Here is a 23,460-nt window from a genome sequence, read left to right on the forward strand (position 1 = left end):
ACCCCCTCATGTAGGTTTAAATTCTGCCTCACTGCTGATATCCTGGAAGCTATGTGATATAGAACATTTAGATGAACCCCCTTTTATGTTCTAAAACATATGGCATTCTTACAATCAGATATTAACCTTGTGTTTCAGTGGTGCATTAGATCACTTTTAGGTAGAAGCCACAACTTTGTTCTCCACATTCAAAATAAGAGTACATAGTGCGTCTAAGGTTCACAAGGTTAAAGAGGTAAATGGTTTCACATATACTATAGGCCCCTTCTAAAAAGAGGACAATAATGATGAGCCAGCCACTTTTTCCAGAGGAGGAAAGTAACTAGTTAGAATACTTAATCTTCTGAGACACATCCCTGGCATTAAGTGGATCCGTCTAACTCAGCTGAAGGCCCAGCCTGAAATCCAACAGCTGGATTCTGTCATCCCTGACTGGGGCAGCCTTGTTAGTGTAGTGTGACCTCTGGAGCACTAACACAGATAATACTGGCACCTCTCTCTACTCTAATCTACTACCAGTCTGAGCAATTCAGCAGGAGATGGGGGCATTAAGGCCATATTATTCCAAACAAAATTCAGCAGTGGTAGCAGAGTATTGTGACAGCATAAGAATGATTTTACCTTCCTTTCCCACCAAAGGTTTTTTAATGATAAATTTAGGGAATGATCTGTAAAAACACTATGGCTACATTATTTTTAAGTTATGCTTAGCAAAAGGCAGTTTGTGTCAGGAATGCTATCAATGACAATGCTAAAGCTCTCAATTTTATTTCCATGTACATTATTGTCATTCCAAAAACACATGGTTAATATGTGCGCGCATGCGCTCTCTCTCTCTCGCTCTTCCCCCTTTCCATATATAATACATAATACTTACACATGCAAAACAAACAATCCTGTGTTCAAGGAACATTAAGGTCACAAAATCAAGCACCCAATAGTTAGCAAATACCAGAATTAAGATTGCCTGTTCAACCTTAATTTGGCTCCCTTGTGCAAATGCATTATGATTGTTTTTAATTACAGTGATCTGTTTTTGCCACAGAATCATTGCCTCATTCAATGCACAGGATGGAAAGTGTTCTCTGAATGGGGAGCTATTCAGTATTTCTTTCTATACTTGTCATTCAGTCTGTGGCACCAGGTATTATTTGCTCTCTACCATGAACACAATATAGAATTATTGCTTTTCTATGGTGCTTTCAAAGTATCTTTATTCTTTACAAATGTTAAGGAATAGATCTTCACAACACCCCTGTAAGAGGAGGTGGTGGTGTTATCCTCATTTTACATATGGGGAACTGATGTACAGACATGAAAGCCAAAAATGTCAACTAATATTGGGTGTCCAATTTGAGATTCTTATGGCTTGATTTTTTCAACAATACTTAACATTTTATATCACTTTATGTTCAAAACATTGTTCCCTTTGATTTCAGTTGTTGTGAATGCTCAGCACTTCTTCTAATCAGACCTCTCACTTCGGGCACCAAGAAAATAAGGAAAATACAGTTGCCAATTGTGAAAATGTTAGTGTTTTGACGTGCCTAGCACCACATACGAACTCTGTGGCAGAGGCAGGGATAAAATCCAATTCTCCAGAATGACATTCATCTATCTTTGCCACAAGTCCATTCTCTGTCTTCCTGCAATCCCCTGCCTCACTCACTACGACTTCCAATTTCTTCAACAAATGAGGAAGAGGTCCTGCAAGAGACAGACAGCACCTGAATCAACCCCATCAGTTTTAATGTTCTTTTAATGTGGGGGCAAGGTAGTGTGTGTAACTTCCCATGCTTTTTAAAAACAAGAAAACTGAAAAAAACAAAAATGTAAGCAGAGATTCATAGATTCCAAGGCCAGAAGGAACCATTGTGATAATCTAGTCTGACCTCCTGTATAGCACAGGCCCTGGAACTTCCTCAAAATAATTCCTAGAGCAGATCTTCCAGAAAAGAATCCAATCTTGATTTAAAATTTGTCAGTGACAGAGAATCCACCACGACCCTTGATAAATTAATCCAAGGGTTAATTGTTCTTTCTGTTAAAAATTAGAGTTTATTTCCTGTCTGAATGTATCTAGCTTTAACTTCCAGTCACTGGATCACGTTGTCCCATTCTGTGCTAGGGTGAAGAGCCCATTGTTAAATATTTGTAACTGCAATGAAGTCACCCTTTAACCTCTTTGTTAAGCTAAACAGATTGAGCTTCTTGAGTCTATCACTGTTTGGTGTGTTTTCTAATTCTTTAATGATTCTCATGGCTCTTCTTTGAACCTTCTCCAATTTATCAGCATCCTTCCTGAAGCGTGGGCACCAGAACTGGACACAGCATTCCACCAGCTATTGCACCAGTGACAAATACAGAAGTAAAATAACCACTGTACTCTACTCTTACTTGAGATTCCCCTGTTTATGCATCCAAGGATTGCATTAGCCCTTTTGGCCATAGCATTGCACTGGGAGTTCATGTTCAGCTGATTATCCACCATGACTCCAAAATCTTTTTCAGAGTCACTGCTTCCCAGGATAGTCTCCCTCTCCTGTAAGTATGTCCCACATTCTTTGTTCCTAGATGTATGAATTTATATTTAGCCATGTTAAAACACACTGTTTGCTTGAGCCCAGTTTATCAAGTGGTCCAAATCACACTGCATCAGTGACCTATCCTCTTCATTATTTACTGCTCCCACAATTTTTGTATCATCTGCAAACTTTATCAGTGATAATTTTATGTTTTCTTCCAGGTCACTGATAAAAATGTTAAATAGTATAAGACCAAGAACCAATCCTTGCGGGACTCCATTAAAAATGCACCTATCAATGATAATCCCCTGTTTACATTTACATTTTGAGACCTATCAGTTAGCCAGCCTTTAATCCTTTTAATGCATGCCATGTTTATTTTATATCATTCTAGTTTTTTACTCAAAGTGCCATGCGGTACCCAATCAAATGGCTTTCAGAAGTCTAAATATATTACATCAACACGATTACCTCTATCAACCAAATCTGTAATCTCATTAAAAAAGATATCAGGTTAGTTTGATGGGATCTATTTTCCATAAACCCATGTTCATTGGCATTAATTATATTACCTTCCTTTAATTCTTTATTAATCAAGTCTCATATCAGCTGCTCCATTATCTTGCTCTGGACTGATGTCAGACTGACAGGCCTAGAATTACCTGGGTCTTCCCATTTACCCTTTCTAAATATTGGCAAAACATTAGCTTTTTTGTAGTCTTCTGGAAATTCCACAGTGTTCCAAGACTTACTCAAAAACAACATTAACGGTCCAGTGACCTTTTCAGCCAGCTCTTTTGAAACTCTTGGATGCAAGTTACCTGGCGCTGCTGATTTTAAAATGTCTAAATTTAATAGCTGCTGTTAAACATCCTCCTGAGATACTAGTAGAATGGAAAAAATGTTATCATATTATATGACTACATCAGTTATACTCAATTAGATCTACCCGCAGGCTGATTTGAGAAATTTAGGATAAAAGGCAGGCTATTTGTGCAGAAGGCTGACAAAATAATAATTTAAAAAGTCACCTGCCAATAAATAAGACCTTGATGGCAACATAAGTATTCGTGTTTCTATCTTTTAACAAAGTCTGGAAATCAGCATTATCACTGCATAGGCACCGACTCCATGGGTGCTCCGGAGCTGGGGTACCCATGGGAAAAAAAATAGTGGGTGCTCAGCATCCACGGGCAGCCAGCTCCTCCCCCTCTTCCCCAGCACCTCCTGCTCGCTGTTCAGCAGCATGCAGGAGGCGCTGGTGGGAGGGGGAGGAGTGAAGGCAGGAAGAGGCAGGGGAGGGCGTGGAACGGGGTGGGAAGAGGCAGGGCGGGGGGCAGAATGGGGGCGGGAAGAGGCGGGCAGGAGTGGGGGCTTGGAGAAAGTGGTGGAGTGGAGCAGGGTCTGGGGCAGAAGGGGGGGGTACCCTCCGGGAACTCTCAAAGTTGGTGCCTCTGATGACCTGTGTTTGTAGCATTCTCTAATGGGAGAGGTGACATTAATGATCTCTGCCAAGCTTTGTGAAGAGTGGTGTGTAGGAGGTCAGGGCCAGATGCATGCACTGGTGAAGATGCTTATCTGTCAGGTGATTGCAGTGTTTGTTTTTTATACTGTTCATGGTAGAAAACCCAGATTCACAGAGATATGTTGATCTGAACATAATTAAATGGCTAGATTCTGGCTATTCTGAAACTGGTCAGCATATTGAGTCCAGAAATCACCAAGTCCCACTTCTCCGAATTTTGCCTTCAAGATATCTGAGATCTTGAGCCTTACAATTTCTAATTGAAAGGTACCTTTATCAATTGAATCTATAACAGTCTTTGCTTCAGAAGGGCAAGGTCCATTGGCAGAGACAACAAACAGATCACGGACAAATAAAGGCAAATCCTTTGTAATTTTAAAATTTTCAAATGTCTTTTTAAAACTTTTGATCTGATTGTTTAAGAATTTTTGAATCATTGTCACTGAAGTTTCATCTGTAGCAACAACACGCAATATGGGAAAGTGCAACATCTTTCCTGTTAAGTCTGTCTGAAAGATTTGAAGATTTCTCTGAAAGGCACACACTTGTCCAAACAGATCCCTACACTGCTTACACGGCCTTGGAGCTGCAAGTTGAGGGAATTCAAGTGACCAGTAATATTACAGAGCAAAGCTACCTGTGACATAGCAGGAACATCATTCATAAACTCCAGGAACTGGCAAGCCTTGTTGGTTTTGAGGTCTGAAATAAATTCATTATTTCTTTTTGAAGTGCACAAAACCTCTCTAACACGCATCCTGTACTTAACCAATGAACATCGTTGTGCTGCACCAGGTCACTGTATTCTGTTGAAACATATTGTAAAACAGCTTTAAAAAGACAATGTTGCAAGCTAGAAGTTGAGCGTCTGTAGTTCTCATCACAATACCCACTGTTTTTTTTTAAGTTCCCAGACCACTTACCACACAGGACAGTCTGGTGACTGATGCAGAGAAGTATATTTAAGAAGCGTGTATCACTGCTAAATATGAAGCAATGCTTTTCTCTTTCCTTGTCATGGAGGAACCTCCATCTGTAACAAACAAATTGACTTTCTTTCTAACAAACAAATTGCAGAGCTAAACCATTTTTTTTTTTCAAAAAAGGCTTTTACCTGTTCAAAAATATTCTCTCCTATGGTTAGGTTAATGGTATTAAACACACAAATTCTTCCTTGAAAATTTCACCACCATAAAATCTAACAAAGAGCAATAGCTGGGCAGCATCACTTAAATCACTTGATTCATCCACTGCAAGAGACATGTATTTGGCATTTTTTAAGTTGGAAAGCAGTGCTGATGAAATCCTCATAAATTACCTCCAATCTTTGCATTGCCTTGGAATCCAAACAGGGGAACTTGCTTCACATGGTTAACAATGTCATCTTTGTTTTTATCTCCGGCAAAAAGCTCCTCCAGCATTTCCAGTGTGCACTCCTTCACAATAGTGGCATCCAGAAATACTTTTTCTTCTTAGTTAGTACCAATATTATCCAAGAAAAATCAGCTGTTGCTTTTTCCTGTAGTCTCTGATGTTGTGAGAACAACATTTGAAGTGTGGTACAAAGACTTCAAATTTTCAGTTCTGTCAGGTCTTGCAACACTGCCAGGAGCATAGGCCACGTAGAAGCTACTGTGCTTTGATTCAAAGTGGCGCCTCATGTTGATGACCTTACAGGCAGATACAATGGTTTGGCATATTAAACGCAAAGGTTTTGCGTTTAAATGAGGTGGCATAATAAAAAGAAAATCTACTGTCCAGTTTGGGTTAAAAGCTCAGAGTTTGCTGTCGACTTTGCTACATTTACTCCCACTTGCATTCATTTTTGGATCCATTTCTATCAATAATGAAAAAATGGTTGGCATCCTAGCTCAAATGTAGCTGATGCTATTGTAAGAACTTAAGATCCAGTAAGCAGTGTTTAATTTTGTGCCAGGGCTTGCTGGGGCTGAGCCCTGGCACCTCTTTCATTACAAATTAAGCACTGTCAGTAAGTTACTTACTAAGGAGGTCACAGGCAAATGATAGGCCGTGCATTATTGTTAATTAATTTAATTATAAACATTTTTTAAGGTGAGCTGGCAGGCCACACAGGAAGCCTTGGTGGGCCCATTTGACCCACAGGCTGCCTACTGAGGATCACTGGACTACATCATCTGTTTTTTTCCCCAAATACAGAACAGAAATATTTGTTGAACACTCTGCCTTTTCTTTATTATTGATAATTCTACCATTTCCATCTAGTAATGTATCAACACCATTGTTAGGATTCTTTTTGTTCTTAATATACTTTAAAAACTCCTTATTGTCCTTAACTCTGCTGGCCATAGATTTCTCCTTGTGTCCTTTTGCTTTCCCTATCAGCTTTCTAAAATTCCTAACTTCTGATTTATATTTATTACTATCAACTTTTTCCCTTTCTTCTGTTTGTTATGTATTATATTTTTACATTTCATAGGTGCCTTCTCTCCCCTCTAAAATAGGGCAATTACTTAACCAATATGGCTTTCTTCTTTGATTGTAGGATTGTGGCTTTTTGGGCACTTGGCAAAGTTTTCTTAAACAATTCCCAATTATCATTCACATTTTTTGATTAAATTCTTCCTTCCAGTTGATTTGGCTCATATTGTTTTCATCTTTGTGAAATAGGTCTTTGTAAAGCACCAACTAAGATATATTTATCCCTGGTATGGGCTTTATTCTGTTTGCATATTATAAATGTGAACAAGTCATGATCACTTGTACCTAAGTTACGATTAATTTTTAGATCTGTGATCACTTCTTTATCTGTCAAGATGAAGTCTACTATAGAATCACAGAAAATTAGGGCTGGAAAAGACCTTGAGAGGTCTCCAAATTCAGTCCACTGTGCTGAGGCACAAGCAAGTAAACCTGTACCATCCCTGACAGGTATTTATTAAACCTGTTCCTAAAACCTCCAATGATGGTGATTCCACACCCTCCCTTGAAGGCCTACTTTAGAGCTTAACTATCCTTGTAGTTGGACAGGTTTTCCTAATATCTAACCTAAATATCCCTTGCTGCCGATTAAGCCCATTACTTCATGTCCTACCTTCAGTGGACATGGAGAAGAGTATACCACAGTCCTCTTTATAACAGCCCTTAACATATTTGAAGACTATCATCAGGTTCCACCCTCAGTCTTCTTTTCTCAAGACTAAACATTCCGCATATGTTCCTTAAATCTTTCATCACTTCTTTTTTGCTTTTCTTCAGACTCTCGCCAGTTTGCACACATCTTTCCATGTGTGGCACCAGTACTCCATTTGAGGGCTCACCAGTGCTAAGTAGAAAGGGACAGTTACCTCCCGTGTCTTACATACAGCACTCAATATTAGCCTTTGTTTTTAAACTGCATCACGTTGTAGACTCATACTCAGCTTGTGATCCACTATAACTCTCAGAGCCTTTTCAGTAGTACCATCACCTGATCAGTTATTCCCCATTTAGTAGTTGTGCATTTGATTTTTCCTTCCTAAGTTAAATACTTTGCACTTGTCTTATTGAATTTCATTTTGTTGATTTCAGAACAATTCTCAATTGTTTGTAGGCTGTTTTGAACTCTAATCCTGTCCTCCAAAGTGCTTGTGACCCCTCCCCAGTGTTGTCATATACACATTTTATAACATGCTCTCCACTCCATTATCCAAGTCATTAAGGAAATTATTGAATAGTGCCAGATCCAGAATTAACCCCTGCAGGATCTCACTAAACACGCCCTTCTTGTTGGACAGTGAACCATTAATAACTACTCTTTGAGTATGGTTTTCAACCACTTGTGCATCCATTTTATAGTAATTTCATATAGAATGCATTTCCCTAGTTTGCTTATAAAAATGACATTTGGAACTGTTTCAAAAGCCTTACTAAAATCAAGATATATCACATCTACTGCTTCTCCTCCTACCCACTAGGCCAGTAATCCTCTGTCAAAGAAGGAGATTATTCTGATTTGGCATGATTTGTTCTTGATAAATCCATGCTGTCTATTGTTTATATTCTTCTTATCCTCTATGTGCTTATAAATTGATTATTTAATAATTTATTTTAGTATTTTCCATGTATTGAGTATATAGAATTGGATGCAATGCTTTTTTGAGTTAAGAAATTATCTATAATATATAGTACTTCCAAGGATGTCGTAGTATTGGCAGCATGAGGCATCCAGCATATGTCATTCAGACTGAAGTCTCCCATGATCATGCAGCTTTTCCCCCTACACATTATAGATAAGTGTGTAAGGAGCTGGTCATCCTGTTCCCCAGTGTGACTTGGTGGTCTGTAGCAAACACCAACTACTACCCCATCTTGTGCTTTATCTGTTAGGACATTGATCCATAGGTATTCAAGAACATTTCCTTCGGAGTTATCAGTCAGTCAGAAACAGCTAATGCTATTGTTGACATAGAATGCCACTTCTCCTCTCCTTTTGCCCACTTGATCCTTACTAAATAGGTTATAACCATTGATTGGAACATTCCAATTATGGAATCAGTAACACCAGAATCAGGTTTCAGTAATACCGACTAGATCAAATTTACGCTCCTAAATGAGCAATTCCAGTTCCTCTTGTTTGTTACCCAGGTTCCATATCCCTCCCGCCCCCCCCCCCCCCCCCCACACACACACGGGTCATCAGCGTGGTTGGAACCTTTTGATCCACAACACAGTTCTCTACCACTTACGCTAAGGGAGTAAATGGTAGCTGCAGAAGGCTGTAACCTTTGTATGCACCTGCCACTAGAGGGGGATGAAGATGCGCAATTGGCCAGTGGGTTTCACAGCTATTTGCTAAACAGCAAAGCAATGCTGAAACTCGTGAATAATGAGTTCTAGTCCAGGTTCTGTAGGGGAGGGTTCTCTAGTGGTTATAGACCCTTCTGACCCAGCCCCCTGCTGCTATACCCCATCCCCATTTTATTTTCCCCCTATTCCTGGCTTCTGCCCCTGCGTTCCCCCTCCTAGCTCCTGCTCCTATCCCCAGTTACCTCTGCCCCGTTCCTCACCACCTGCATCCAAGTCAGACTGTTTCCTCCCTCCTTTTTGTGGTAACCCGACACCAGGAGAGGGAGCTTTGAGAGCACAAGCCGGACAGTTGCTCTTCCCTGTGCCTAGTACCACAATGCCCCCTGGAGGCTGGTAGGCGCAATTGCAGGGTAAGTTTTGCTCTGCCCCAATGGTGTAGTTTGGCAAAATTACAAGCAACTAAAAGCAGTTTTTATAATGGAAAGTGATGGGCAATCTGAGCTATAGGTGTAGCTACCTGCACTGCCTATAATGAGAGAGAGAAAGAGAGAGGTACCTACCTAAACATATAGACAAACACACACAAATGAATGTTAGGGTTCTAGTATAAATATAGTAAGGATATGTAAGTTTGTGCTTGAGCTATTTCCAGATGTATCTTTAACCTTCCTTATATTATTCACTGTTAAATAGCTTTTTATAAAGCCATTTAGTACATTGATGACAGTTTTTGAAGGGTGGTCAGAAGTTATAAAGCAATTAACCATTATCCTAATTGGCCCTTGTCCTGATTAATATCAATTTCTTTTTTCTATAAAAGTGATCGAGAAACATGATTTTTTATTGTTTCTAATAAATCAGTTTTTGATTTGAACATGCTGGCATTTATAAGAAACTAACTGTTCACTGGGTAATCTGCAATGTCTGGTATTCTAAAATAAAGACATGCTGTATCCCTGGCTCATTCTTTCCTGTGGTGAGTCACTGTTTTCTGGGAAATGTTGATTACTACTCTACTTACGTTAGAATGAAGCAGAGTTCAGCTAGTATTTTATGGTTCTAATTGGTGTAATATTCAGGATATTTAAAATATATTACTGTGGGAAAACGTACATCATGGACTTTACCTTGAGAACACAGATACTGTTAAATGTGAATGATGCAATATATTCATATTTCCACAAAATTAGCTTACACAGTTTTCACACAAAACAAGGAACCCAGCAAGGCCATGGGCAGAATATGGCAAAAAAAATTCATTATAAACTTGGTAATCCATATTGTCAAGAATAATTTGAACTATTCACACAGAGTATAATGTAGAGGTAAAATTAATTATAACTAACCAAGAAAAGGACCAAATCACGTCCTTCTGAAAGGGATGACTTGATTCTGTACAGTCTGTCAGAGCTGACTTGATTCTGTACGGTCTGTCAGAGCAAGTTTTTTAAGCACATGCCTAACTTTAAGCATGTGAGTAGTCTCATTGACTTCAATAGGAACATTTTTGTATTTAGGTACTTTGCTGAATCCTGGCCTAAATGGTAGGAGCTGCCCTGCTTGTTCAGGTTGTGAAATGAGTTCTGATGCTTGAGCAAACATTGATAGGACAACCTTATATTTCAAGTATGTCCTGGCTTTTGAGTGCCTGATTTTTATTACTTTAGTATTGCTTTTTTGCTATTTTATTTGCACTTAATTTTCATGGGCTTTTTCACAAGGAAAAGAGGGATCAAAATTAACTGGTTTGTGAATTGCTTTCTCTGAAGCAGTTTTGTTTTACCCTTGGAGCTTGAAAGTTCTTGTTTTTATTTTTTCCAGTGCTGTTCACCTTCTACAACATATATGTTCCAGAAAATAAATTGTGTATGGGAGTTCTTTGTACCAGCAAGTCAATATATAGTGCTTGGACATATAGTGCTTCTAATGCTTTAGTGTGCACTTGGGGCCTCGTCCAAAGCCCACTGAAATCAACAGGTAACTCTGCTTTCATTTCAGTGGGCTTTAGCTTAAGTTCTTGTAATGCAGACTCGAAGAAAAAGCTGATACAGCCTAAGACCCTGAATGCTGCAGTGTGCAGGTGCACCCTTGCTGGAGTAGTGCCTAAAGGCACAGGGAACTATTTTCTGGTTAGGAACTTATATCTGAGCACAGTTCTTGCATGTACTCTTATAAGGGTTCTTTATAGCACCATTTGACAAGTTTTGGTTGTGATCCCTCATTTCAACACATTGGTAACTTTTACGAGCTGGCTGTCTCCCCAAAGGTAATTTTTTTTAACTGAACAAAATCCTTTCAATGCTTTGAATTCAATAAGATTGGGGTAAAATATATATCTCATCCACTGAAAAAAAATTAGCCACACCTTAAGACAAGTTATAGTGAAAATAACTGAAGTACTCAGTTTGACATGGACATAGCTGTTTATCAGGCATAGTGCCTCTGGTTGGTTTGGAAAAGATTTGTTTCAATGTTAGCAAAGTTATAAACATTTGAGAAAATGTCCTTAAATCTACAGAGCCGATGTGTACATAAACATAGGAGCACTATGCACTATCGAGCAAACAGAAAGGTTCACAGACGTTAAAGATGGAAAATTTGGGGAATTAGGTGGATTGTGAAGGAGGAAAGGAAAGGGAGCACACAACTACTCCCTTTCCTTTCAAAAATCTGTTTCAAATGAAATTTCAAAATTCAGTTCTTTGTTTCAATTTGGAATGAAAACAAATTTTGAAATAATGGAGTTTCCCGCTAAATGGAAATTCTGGTACTTCACAATTCTAGCTGTAGCAATATTTATTATTTGCTAAGCCCTGCTTGTGGATCATGCAGAAGGAGTGGGGTTTTTAGGAAGGATTTACAAAGAGACATTGGAGAGGGGGGAGCGGACTAGAATATGGAAGTATATGGGTACATGGAAAAAACCAAGAAGATGAGAGTACGACAAAGAAACTAAAGAAATGGTGAGGAGACTGGTGGCATTGGTGGAATGAAGAGGGGTGTGATGAAAACAAGAGAAGAGATATAGATGGGATGGACTTGTGCAGGGCTTTTAAAGCAGTAGAAAAGAAGTTTAGTAGGAAAGGGGGGAGCCAATGACAGAATTAGAAGAGGTGAGAAATGAATTGAGCATAGAGAGAAGGGGATTATTTTAACTGCACTGTTTTAAGTGAGCTGGAGGAAAGTGAGACAACACTTTACAACACAGCAAACAAAAACGTAATTGGGGATGACAGAAAAAAAGAGACTACTGTAACCAAGGAGGGAATAATTGGGAGAGTAAGGATAAATGTTTAAACCAGAGACACATAAAGGAATTGGGTCAGATTCTTGAATGTTGTGGAGGAAGAAATTGCAGGAGACACTAGCTAGCATATGTAGTGAGATGGGTAAAAAAAGTAAAAAATGATCCCAAAGTAATCAGTAACCTGGGTGACAGGGAAAAATTATGTTGCTACAAAAATAGAGAAAGGATAGTTACTTCCTCTTCCAACCCTGAGGATAAACCCCTAGCATCTCCATTAACATTGTGTGTTTGTTGGCAAATGATGACTTTTTCATAGCTGTCAATGTGAAAATTATCTCAATAAAGCTTTTCTTTTTCAGCAAATATCGCTTACTATGTATGGGGAGGTTTGTTTCTTGTTTATGCTGATAGAACAGAAAAATATCAGATATGATTGCTTTCTAGTTTTGTATTCTCGTGAAATATGTTAATATTGGAAATGAACATACATGGATGAAAAAAATCTAATTAGAACAGTCACAATTTCATAATCTACCACTGATAGATCTAAAGTGCTCTTCAGTTTGGTATCTAAGCACTGTGCAAAATAAAGGAGCGACAGAGGATGGGATTTTAAAAACACCTACATGATTTGAGCACAAATCTCATGGAAATTCAATGCAACTTGTGTTCCGAAATTGCTTAGGCACTTTTTGAAAATCTTACCCAGAGTCTGAAACAAAAATGCCTCTCCGTTCATCTGTGGACAAGTAGGTAGGTGTGAATTGAAGCCTTCTTGGGATTTTTTGTGTGGTATTGTTGATAGGGGAGATTCTCCAGAAAGCACTTCTTAAAAAGGTGTATTTATATAACCACAAAATTCATGTTTTCAGGCCTGATCAGAGGAAAATTTCAATACTATTTCTCAATCACAATTTACCCTATTCAGCAACAGTGTTCCTCTGCTTTCTTTTCGGAAGAGTCCAAGGGCTTCTTTCATCAAGGTAGTCAGTTCATGTAGTGGACAAAGGAAGCAGCATACAAATCCAGATCTGAATTAGCTTTAGGTTAAGGTCCAGGGCAAATCAGGGCTAGATTTTAGATTCAATAGCACCAGGATGTTACCAGATGGTCTCATGAGATTTCCACCCCAAATTGTGGGAAACTCAAAGTACAACTAATCTCACAAGATTTCTACCATCTTGGATAGTGAAAATATCTTTGTTGACTAGAATTCAACTATTTGGGTTAAAATCCTGTGTCTATGGCTGTTCTTGTAAGACTTTGGTTCCCTCTAGCTGGAACCTGAAAAGAATGACCTTCTGGTTTTAGACCTGACCTAGATTTAAAATCTTACTTCAGAGCTAGAAGTTTCAAAGGACAACCTTGAGATTTGGATCTAAACTCCACCTGCAAATTAAGAAGGCATTGGGATTTGAAATTTTGATTTTGTTATGTAGTTATTACACTAGAGTTCAGCAAAATTTGTTGGTTTACATCAATAGGGTTTTGTATATATCTTTTTTCTTCAGTTTCAATCTGTATTTTTGCACCTCTTGAGCTTCACATTGAATTTCAGATTTTCTAAATTTTCTAATATGATAGGGAAACCTCTGAAATATGCTCAGTAAAACCACATAGCCTTATAATTAGTGGCAATATTTCAATCTTCATATGTCCATCATGGGACAGGAAAGGATGGTTCAACTGAATGATACATTTGGCAGTGAGTGAAACTAGAGAAACAGCTTTGCCTGCTCATAGACAAGAGACACTTTTGAATCTGGGCTAGACATCTGCTGCTAAGATGTAGTTACACAGAATTATGTTTTTTCCCCTCTAACTAGCATTCAAAGAACTAAATTCTGCTCCTATTTACATCAGTATAAATAAAGAATAATTCCATTGGTGCTAGTGGTATTACTCAAGATTTACCTTTCTTTACATTAGAGTATCATTTGGCTGCAGGTTTGCATATGAAAAAGCAGAAGCTGTTGCAAACTGAAATAATTTTGTCTTACTTGCTGATAAGAATAGATCTGTTCTCATGAGATTTCTAGACCAAAGCAGTCTGGATTATCTTCAGATAAACACCCAGATAGCCACCAACCCTTTTGAAGGTCATTCATCACTACTTACTTATTTACCTACCAGTCTCAGCCTCCAACCTTTCCCTGCCGAAAACCCACACTTCCTTTTCTGTACCATATAAGCTCTCTTTGTCAGGAATATTAGGAAGTGTATTTCAATGAATTCTTTTATAAAGAATAATACTTTAAAAACAGCTACGTTAAACTGAGGTTGTATCTTTAATGGCTTTTTTCTGGTTTTAATCAAATGTTATTTTTCTCACTCACTACACATGGATGTATAACATATGTCCAGGGAAACGGGTGCATACCACATGGCTAGAAAGGATGAATGCAGTGTAAACCATAGACAGACAAAGTGATAGAGAAAAAAATAAAGTAGCATCATAGATGATGCACCCCCCTCCTAAAATGTGCTACACAATGAATGTGCATTTTAAACCCAGGTGATTGAATTCTTTCTTCAATATTTATTAAAGCTACTTTCTTGTTTAAGCTACAGTTCCTCAAGTGGTCTTGTACTTACAGAATCACAGGGTTGGAGGGGTTTAATTCTGATTTCACACTGGTTTTACTGCATTGACTTCAGTGGAGTTGCTTATGATTTAGATCAATATATATGAGATCAGAATCAGGCCCTAATTAGGGCTGTGTTGTGTGGGGGTTATTTTTGTTTGTTTTCACTCTGCTAAAAAATGAGAAATTGAACCTATTTGGAAAGAGAGAGTGCTTTGTTAATTCCCATAGAGTATACACCTTGGCTTCTACTCAAAAGAGGTCATGGACCTGGTCCCAAATCCAACTGAATTATTTCTTTAAAACTTGGCGAGACTAGGGAAAGCTATTTTTCCCATTGCTCTGTCTTGATCTCTCATACCTGGTACACAGGGCCCCAGGAGCCATTGTGATTTACCAAATGAATACCAGGGTTTTCAAGGAGTTGTCTTGATATAGGCTTGCTTGATAGATCATGATGTGAAATATACAAGGGATATGTTAAATTTCAGACCATTGTTTTGCGTGGTTGTTACCTGAGAATAATCCCTTCATATTCTGCTGTATCTCAGAGCATGTTCTTGGATGAGTCTGACCGTTATGGGGAAAAGTCCAAATATTGTGTGATTCCACAGCCTGGATATTTGTTGGGGAATCCACCTTTTGCTGTGGAATGGTGCACCAGATTCTGAGCTTTCATTTTAGAATAAAAATTGTTTCTAACCCACAAGTTATATTCATAACCCATGAAATTGTGAAATGAGAATAAACTGGTTCAATGTTGTCTTCCTGGGTCCACAGACAACCTGATACATAGCTCTGATAATATCGCATCTCACTGAGGTGCTAATTCTGAAACTTAAAGATGATGACTTTAGTGTCAGCACTGTTAATTCTCTCACGACCATTCCTTTTAACGTCAGCATCCAGCAAATGTGTTTATTCTGATTCAGAACTGTCTTACACCTCTCCAGCTGGAGCGCTTAATACCAAAATAAATAACACATGGACTGATGTGCTGATTGTATTATTTATTTATTTTTACTGACTTAATTAAAACTGGGATTATAATTTGATTTAAATGGATCTATTTCAAAATTTGTAGTCTCCTGCACCAGAATGCCCCAAGTCGCAGGGGACTTTAGGTTCAGGCCTTACTGGGAGAAACTGTGTGGAAACATGTATACAAAAATCCTTGTCTGTTCTGCTTCCCAACTTTTGGCTCAAACTTCCCGAAAGATTTATTGCTTGATTTCACGTCAGTAGTCTGACTTGCTGTGTGATTTCCAAAAGTCTGCAGGAAGGAATCAGCACTTATTGCTGCAAAAGATTATGACATCATAGAGGTTCAAAAGAGAATGAATGGTGTGGTTAGCCAAGCATTCAATATTACTGGAAGAGGGGGTTATATGGAAACATGGCCTTTCTGTCAGACAGAATGAATGAGAGATATAATTTGTTTTGTCCTGTTCTTAAAAGGACAAGGGAAAGGAGACAATCTGTCTTAATAAGGGCATGCCTTGAGCATCAACCAAGCAGAATGTAATATTTTTTGAACATTCATATGTGATCTGATTATTAAATTAGGATATTGAACTAAATTTAACGTATCAATTTATAAATCAGTCAGTTAAATTAGCCAGTTTTATACTGATAAATGGGAGTTAATTGCAATTACTACTTTCTGAGCCATAAGGCACTGATTCCCAAATCAGTTGTATGACTTATTACAGACATAATTTACAAGTTTTCATTTACGTGACTTATATCCCTAATGTCTCAGGAATTAGTCCTATATTTTATGAAAGAAACGGTGTTTAATGTAGTGGCATAACAACAAAACCAATTGAATTCACAATTCACGGTGACACTACATTTTTAACCCCTGCTGCTGCTGCTGTTCATAAGGTTCAGCGAGGAGAGTTAAAGACAGAATTGTCGCCTTAATATTGAATCTCATGACTTTTGACTGTGTATGACCTAACCTATGTGTTGTACCTGTGGATTTTTTTTTAAGCCACACTTCAATGGCAGGCAGTTGTGAACCAGGCCATTTGCAATGGTAGAGGTGGGAGTTTGCTCTTGTGGAAATTTCACATTGTTCCTTGCACTAGACACACTCAAATATATTTTGAGGTAATTGAACATCACGGTACTTAAATTTCTTACTACATTGCTACTAATTCTCTATTTCTTTGAGATCCAAGTTCGCACTCATTAATGTCAATGAGGTTTTGCCACAGACTACAAAGAAAGCAAGGACGATCAATGAAGAATGTGTTGCAAATTAATATTTGTTTTAATTTTTATTTAAACATTGCTCCTTTTACTGCTTACTTCCTGGAATCTATTTGATTATTCTGTTCAGCAGAAAATAATAGTCTCTTGTACTATTCAAACCATAAAGAACTATTGAGGCCAGACTAATTCAACTGTGGTTGTTATGAGGCTCAATTCATTAATTATAAAGCACTCTCAGATCCTGGGATAAAAGGTGGTCTAGAAATACAAAATACTATTATGATTATTAATGATTAGGATCTGGCTAGTAGCAAAAAGCACAGTTATATATCATGGGTAAGGCTAGGGTCCTGTGCACTCTGCAGCACACTGGACCTAGATAGTGTAGAGAGGCCTTCAGATTTCTGTAGCACATTGGAAATTCTATGGTAATAAGAGATGTAGAGAAAACAATTCAGAAAATGAGTTCATTATTGAATTATAGAAAACAGTATTGAATGCATTATTTGTTTGAATATGTAATTGAATAAAAATGTATGTTTCCATTTTGCCTCTGGCTCTAACATTGGCATGTCATAAAATTTCAAGGATGAGGGAGCCTTGCTACAGAATTTAGGATCAACTTTTTCTTCTTGCTATGGGTGGGGATGAGTAATCTCTACCTCATCTCTTTCTACTTGCTGGGAGATAGACTCTGTCTGGTGTGGGTGCGGTGAGAGCAAGAAGAAAGATGGAGGGACACTCGGGGGAAACAAGTGAGCAGGCAGCAGCAGGTGAGAGTGGGAAGGGAGGGATCACTTGTCAGCTTCAGTTTGCAGACTGATTTAAAAAACAAAACCAACAAAATAACCTCCTGGTGGCAAGGATTTGGGGCCGATAGCCTGCAGCCTTGTTCAGCATCCTTGTCAAAATCCTAGCTGACTGGTAAGCAATGTCTCCTAGCTCAGGAAGCAAACTACCTCTGTACAGTAGAGAATACGTCCAATTAAACTTTCTCGGGAAAGGAAAAATAGAATAAAAAATGATTTCCTGTGGCCATGAGGAAGATTGCTGTATAGCTGGCCCAGAAGGCAGATTCTGTGCTGCCCAGATTTGGCAGAATTAACCAGGGTCAGGTTAAGGCTAACGTTATGCTCTTTATTTACCTTGCTATGCCTAGTTATTACAGAAACCCCAGAAAGTAGGAAATCTTCAGCACCTATTCAAATGGGATAAGGTGAAGTGAAAAGCATTTGGGAGACTGACTTCTACCTCTTTCTCAAATATAACTTCTGCCATCAAATGTCAACAGCTAATAGATGTACAGATCTCCCTGCTCCTGTCTTTCTTACTGACGTGACTGGACGGCTGCTCTAAGCGAAGCCAGTCACATAAACATGAAGTGAACAATGAAGGAATTTTTTTTCACAAAACAAATTCTCTCTAGCTGGAGCATAACTGGAATTGCAGTTTGCCCACTGAAATAAGCTAGGACTTTCATTTTATGTCACTATGCACTAGGGCTGCTGTGTACATTGTACCATTTCGTCAGATAGAAATATTAATGACCATAGCCATGCTTATAATGGTGATCAACACACAGTGGTGAGCACGTGAAGTGCCTGAGGCTCAGCCTGTTTTTCAGCAGGCACGAAAAGAACTCTGAAAAAATGGCCAGAATTGTGGATGATTTAGTTTTGGTTCATGAATTTGTTATATACATATAACGTGCATAATTAATTATATCAGAGTTTACTCCACCAGCAGTGGTCTGCCAAATATCACTTGACGAAAGCTCTCATGGCAAACAGCCCTTAACCATGGTAATTTGGCTGTGCTACTAGTAATATATTTGTGCTACTATTAGCACCATCACAAGACAATCAGGGAGTCTGTCAGAATCATGTCAATGGTACACACTATATGAATCACAACCTACTTAAATATAAGATAACTAGACGTAAGTGAAATATAAACTAACCAAAAACTATAAATATAATCCTAGTAACAACATACAAGCCTCTCAATAAACCTAATGAAAAAATGTTCCAATGTTTAATAGACCTAACAGAAACTAGGAAAACTAGCTTAAATATTCCTGTGTTACCGCTGGGGCAGCCAAACCGTTGTCATTTGCACACCTTTATTTTGGCCCCAAATCTGAAACTGAATTTATTAATCATTTAAGTGAAATGGAAGCTTGGCAGAATTTTGGTTGTTGGGTTTTTTTTTTCACCCCTCTGTAATTTTATGGGATTCTAGATAATAGTTTCCCTTAATACACCTTCCAGGATGCTAAAGAAAGGATTTGTATTTATGAGCTCTGGCCAGTCTGGAGTAAGGATGTTTCAAGAACTTTGATCACCAGATCCTGTTTTCAGGAATTTAAGAATCCAGTTTAAAAAAATAGAACTTTGGCCTACAGGGTCTTGAATATTTGCTTTTGACAGTCCTAATTGTTGGGGCAGGGAGAGAATTCTCCTCAGCTTTGGTTCTCTTGTGCTCAGTCCCCTTTGGCCTTCAATTGGAAGAGGAATAAAGACTCCAGGTAGTCTTCTCCACACCAGCTCCCTGCATGCCTCTTCCTGTTCCCCTCAGGAGGACATCCTTCATCATTCACACATACACCTACCTTTCTTGAGCAGCGTTCTTGGGAGGATGCGTGGGGTATCCCAGTGTGCTGCACATTAGCGTTCTGGGTGGCTTGATAGAATTATTAGTCTATGCCTTAAAAAATTATGTGATGGCCATATTAGGTCTGTGTGCTCTGTGGAAAATGAAAGTACTGTGTTGCAGACCGTCATCTTGATTGTCGGGGGTCAGTTTTGTGCCATCAGAGTGAATCTGTCTCTGACTGTTTTATCTGGAAAGGAGTAAGACAATATGACAGAAATGCATGCAGAGTGGTGAATAACATGGAATGCCATATGAGCTCACTCCTCACAAGTGTGAGGGAACATCTAATGAATTCAAAAGACATCAAGTTTAAGACAGAAAAAAGAAAACACATCTAGTCTATGTATTCAACTTGTGGATATCATTGTCACATTGTATTAATTGAGGCAAACAGCTTAGTATATGTATATAAATATGTTTATGTGAGTATAAATAGTGAGGGATAAAATTACAGAAACCTTTCAGAATATTTTCCTCCATGCTAGAATAATGTACAAATACAGTCGCTGAATTAATGTGTTTGTGTTGTTGGCATCTATGAGAGAGAATACCAGACTGCTGGCAATTTCTAGGAGAAGGCTCTACACGGCTTTCAAAGATATTATGGATGTCTAGGTCTATAAGATACAATTAGATCACCAGGAAACAATGTTAGTTTGAGTGCTGTAGAAGAAGCAAGAAAAGAGGAAATCAGAAGAGGGAATGACCATTGTCCAGACCCCTTGGACTTTTATTTTTAATCTGGAGGTGGGGCAGGGCCTGGATCTCCAAGGCACAGACAGACTTCAGTGACTTGCCCAAGATCACACAGGATGTGGTAAAGCAGGGATTCAACCTAGGTCTTCCGTGGCTTAAGCTAGGGTCCTTATTACTGGACTATCATTCTTGTTGATATTTGATCTGTTCATTCTGCTGCATTTGTCACAATATTTCCAATTAGAAGAATTAAGATTAGGATTTTCAGAAGCACCACAGGCAATGAGAGTTGGCCACCTGACTCCCGTGAACTCCAAGTTGTTATTTTTTATTCATATTTATAAGTGTTTTAGAGATTGTAGTCTTATATTTTCTTCACAAAACTAGAAAAATGATAGGAAAGCTTCCTAGACTATAGAGTGATCATGGAAAATAACCCTTTTACTTACTCATTTATTGTTTGGCTTAACATGAGACATTTTGTGATGGACCAGTTTCAAAACTTCAGTCATGCTAAGGGAGAGGAAAACTCAGTGTATTCTCACATATCAGTATGTGTGGAGGCCAGTGGATTGTTTTACAACCTATCACCCCTTTTGAACAGCATGGGTCTCCACATGGTTTTGGCACTATTCCCAAAAGTATTGCACCAAGAAAGTGGAATTTTCACCTTCTGGAATGCTGATTGGAGGATGCTGGAAGATGTCATTCCCTTCTGGAGGCAACATTTCTGGGAATGATATCAAGCAGCATGATTGCTGGGAAGACACAGAAATTAGAAGATATTTTTCTCTCATTTGTTGATAGCAGATAATTAAATTCTCTTCTCATCGCATCTGTTTAATATCCAGCTCCTGTGGAAGATTTATATTTTCTTGAAATGGAAGAGTTAAAGGAGGGAAAAGTTTTACAGAATACTGTAAATGGCACGTTTTGCTGGCAAACAGGAGCAAACTTGCTAGGATTTCTTCATTAGAGCCTTGCCATTTAAGCCATCAGCGGCATTTTGTGAAGACATCAAACATGTGTATACCAGATGCCGGCAAGCAGAGCAGCACTAAGGACCTGACTCAATTTAACAATAATCTATGGACAGCGGGTGTGAAGCTGAGCTGGGCCAACACCTCATCAGACTGCATGGCTAATTGATTTCAAAATTAGACTTGGTATTTCTGAACAATAATCTTAAAAGGCAGCAATAAAATACATCAGAATCCTTTGAGCTAGCCAAGCTTTCATCCAAATGGCTTATTACAAAGAGCTGGCACACCTGAACTTTGGCATAGACAAATAAATCCCAAAACAGCAAATGGAAACCACATTTGGCACTGGAGGTTTGTCAAGAGAAGTTTGTAGTCATCAGGAAACAAGATTTTGGATTTTTTTCCTTTCGTGGCAGGAAATAATTCACTGAACGTGTTTCACTGTGACTGCTGTGATTTATGCAATAAAAATATATATAATGGTTATTAGGGGGCTTTTTTGTGTATCAAACAATCTTTAGGATACCAGAAGCCCAAAAAGCACAGCAAGGGTTACAGTTGCCCCAACAGTGATAACTTAATCGCATGTGTAGGCCTTCCCCCTTTGAACTCTAAATGGCTGCTTTGTGGCATCCGGGTCCAAAAGGATTTAGATCTGACTTTTGTGTGGCTACAATAAATTATACCCAACTATCTGAGAAATGCTTGGAATCTTATCTCAAAGAGAGGATGGGGGCAAACTGAGATTACAGTTTCTCGTTTAAGGGATGACATAAATTCTGAGTACAAATCTTTCCTGGAGTTAACATTTCAGAACAGGTACATTTGTTTTTCCTCTTTCTATATTATTATACAAGAGGCTCTTTTCTATAGTGATTTAAGGTATCGGAGATGTGGGAACAGACAGACTAACTCATTAAATGATTATTAGTTTATCAGTGCAATAATGATTGAAAAAGTGGCTTCTTCACTGACTAATATGATTGAAGAAGGCACAGAAACGATCTCTGATAGCAGCAGCTGATACATGGGGTACCTTAAAGCTGCTTGGATAGTCTAGGAAAATTTGTTATTTTTAGTTATGTTTAACTTCTGAAACTGATTTTAAAAAAATTGAGACAGGTAAGAAGCAACTGAGACTTACAACAATTAAATGGTCTAGGCGGTTCTTAATTATTGCCATTGTGCTTAAAATGCAAATAAATGCTCCGTTTTACCATGCTAACATTTGGGTGCCTATGGGCATCGAACCCAGGAGAGTGTTGTGCACCAAGCTGCTGGGCTTTTGAATTCTTAATTTGGTGGTTCTAAATTACATTAATATTTGTAAGCTCTCTCTTAAGATCACACCAAACTGCAGTGAGTTAACTGCATCTGAGCTGCAAGGGTGCATTTTTGAACTGCCCGCATTTTTTTGCATTCATACAGATTGTCTATCTGATTTTTAATTTTAAGACATGGACAGATTCTAATATTATTTACAATGATGACAATCCAGATTTAGTCTGGCTTTACACTGATTTAAGTGAAATCAGAATTATATAGTCTGACATTTGCACTGCTGTGAGAGGACAATCAGACCCTGAAGATGCATCTTTCCTTCCTTGCAAAGTTTCGGGGCTGTCTTCTTAATTACCTCACCAATGTTCCTGTATTATTTGATCCTACCAATATGTAATTTTGGCTCCAATCGACTAGATGTTTTAGGGCCCTTCCCATTAGTGTACTGTATTCTGGTGCAGGTTAATTTTAAGATGTTGGTGTTCCCTAACACATTTCCCCTGAACTCTATAAGTATGTGAGTAATAAATACCAGTAATATTCATATTTTGGGGTAATTTTAATGATCCTATAATTATTTGCAAAGGCAGTTCTTTAGTACCCCGATCTACTATGAGAGTCAATTTGTGATTTTCTTCCTGAAATACCTTTCTGTGTATTAAGTTAAACTTTCTCCTACCCCCATTTTAACATCTCATTATGTACGTGTTAATGCTCATCTTTCTTGAATGTCTTCAAAATCAAATATAAACAAACCTAAATGAGTAACAGATGTACAAATAAGGACATTATGGGCCAAATTCTGACCTCAGTTACATCTATGAAACCCCGCTGACTTCAGCAGGGGTTGCGTAGGTGTAAATGAGGGTAGATTTGACTCTAAATTGTTTCACTGCTCATAATGATACTTTCATCTGCTTATGTAGTACAAAAATCTATGGCAAAATCCCAGCTGCTGTGGGAGAATGACAGTTCC

This window comes from Chelonia mydas, chromosome 4 (assembly GCF_015237465.2).
Source record: "Chelonia mydas isolate rCheMyd1 chromosome 4, rCheMyd1.pri.v2, whole genome shotgun sequence".
Classification (NCBI taxonomy): Eukaryota; Metazoa; Chordata; order Testudines; family Cheloniidae; genus Chelonia; species Chelonia mydas.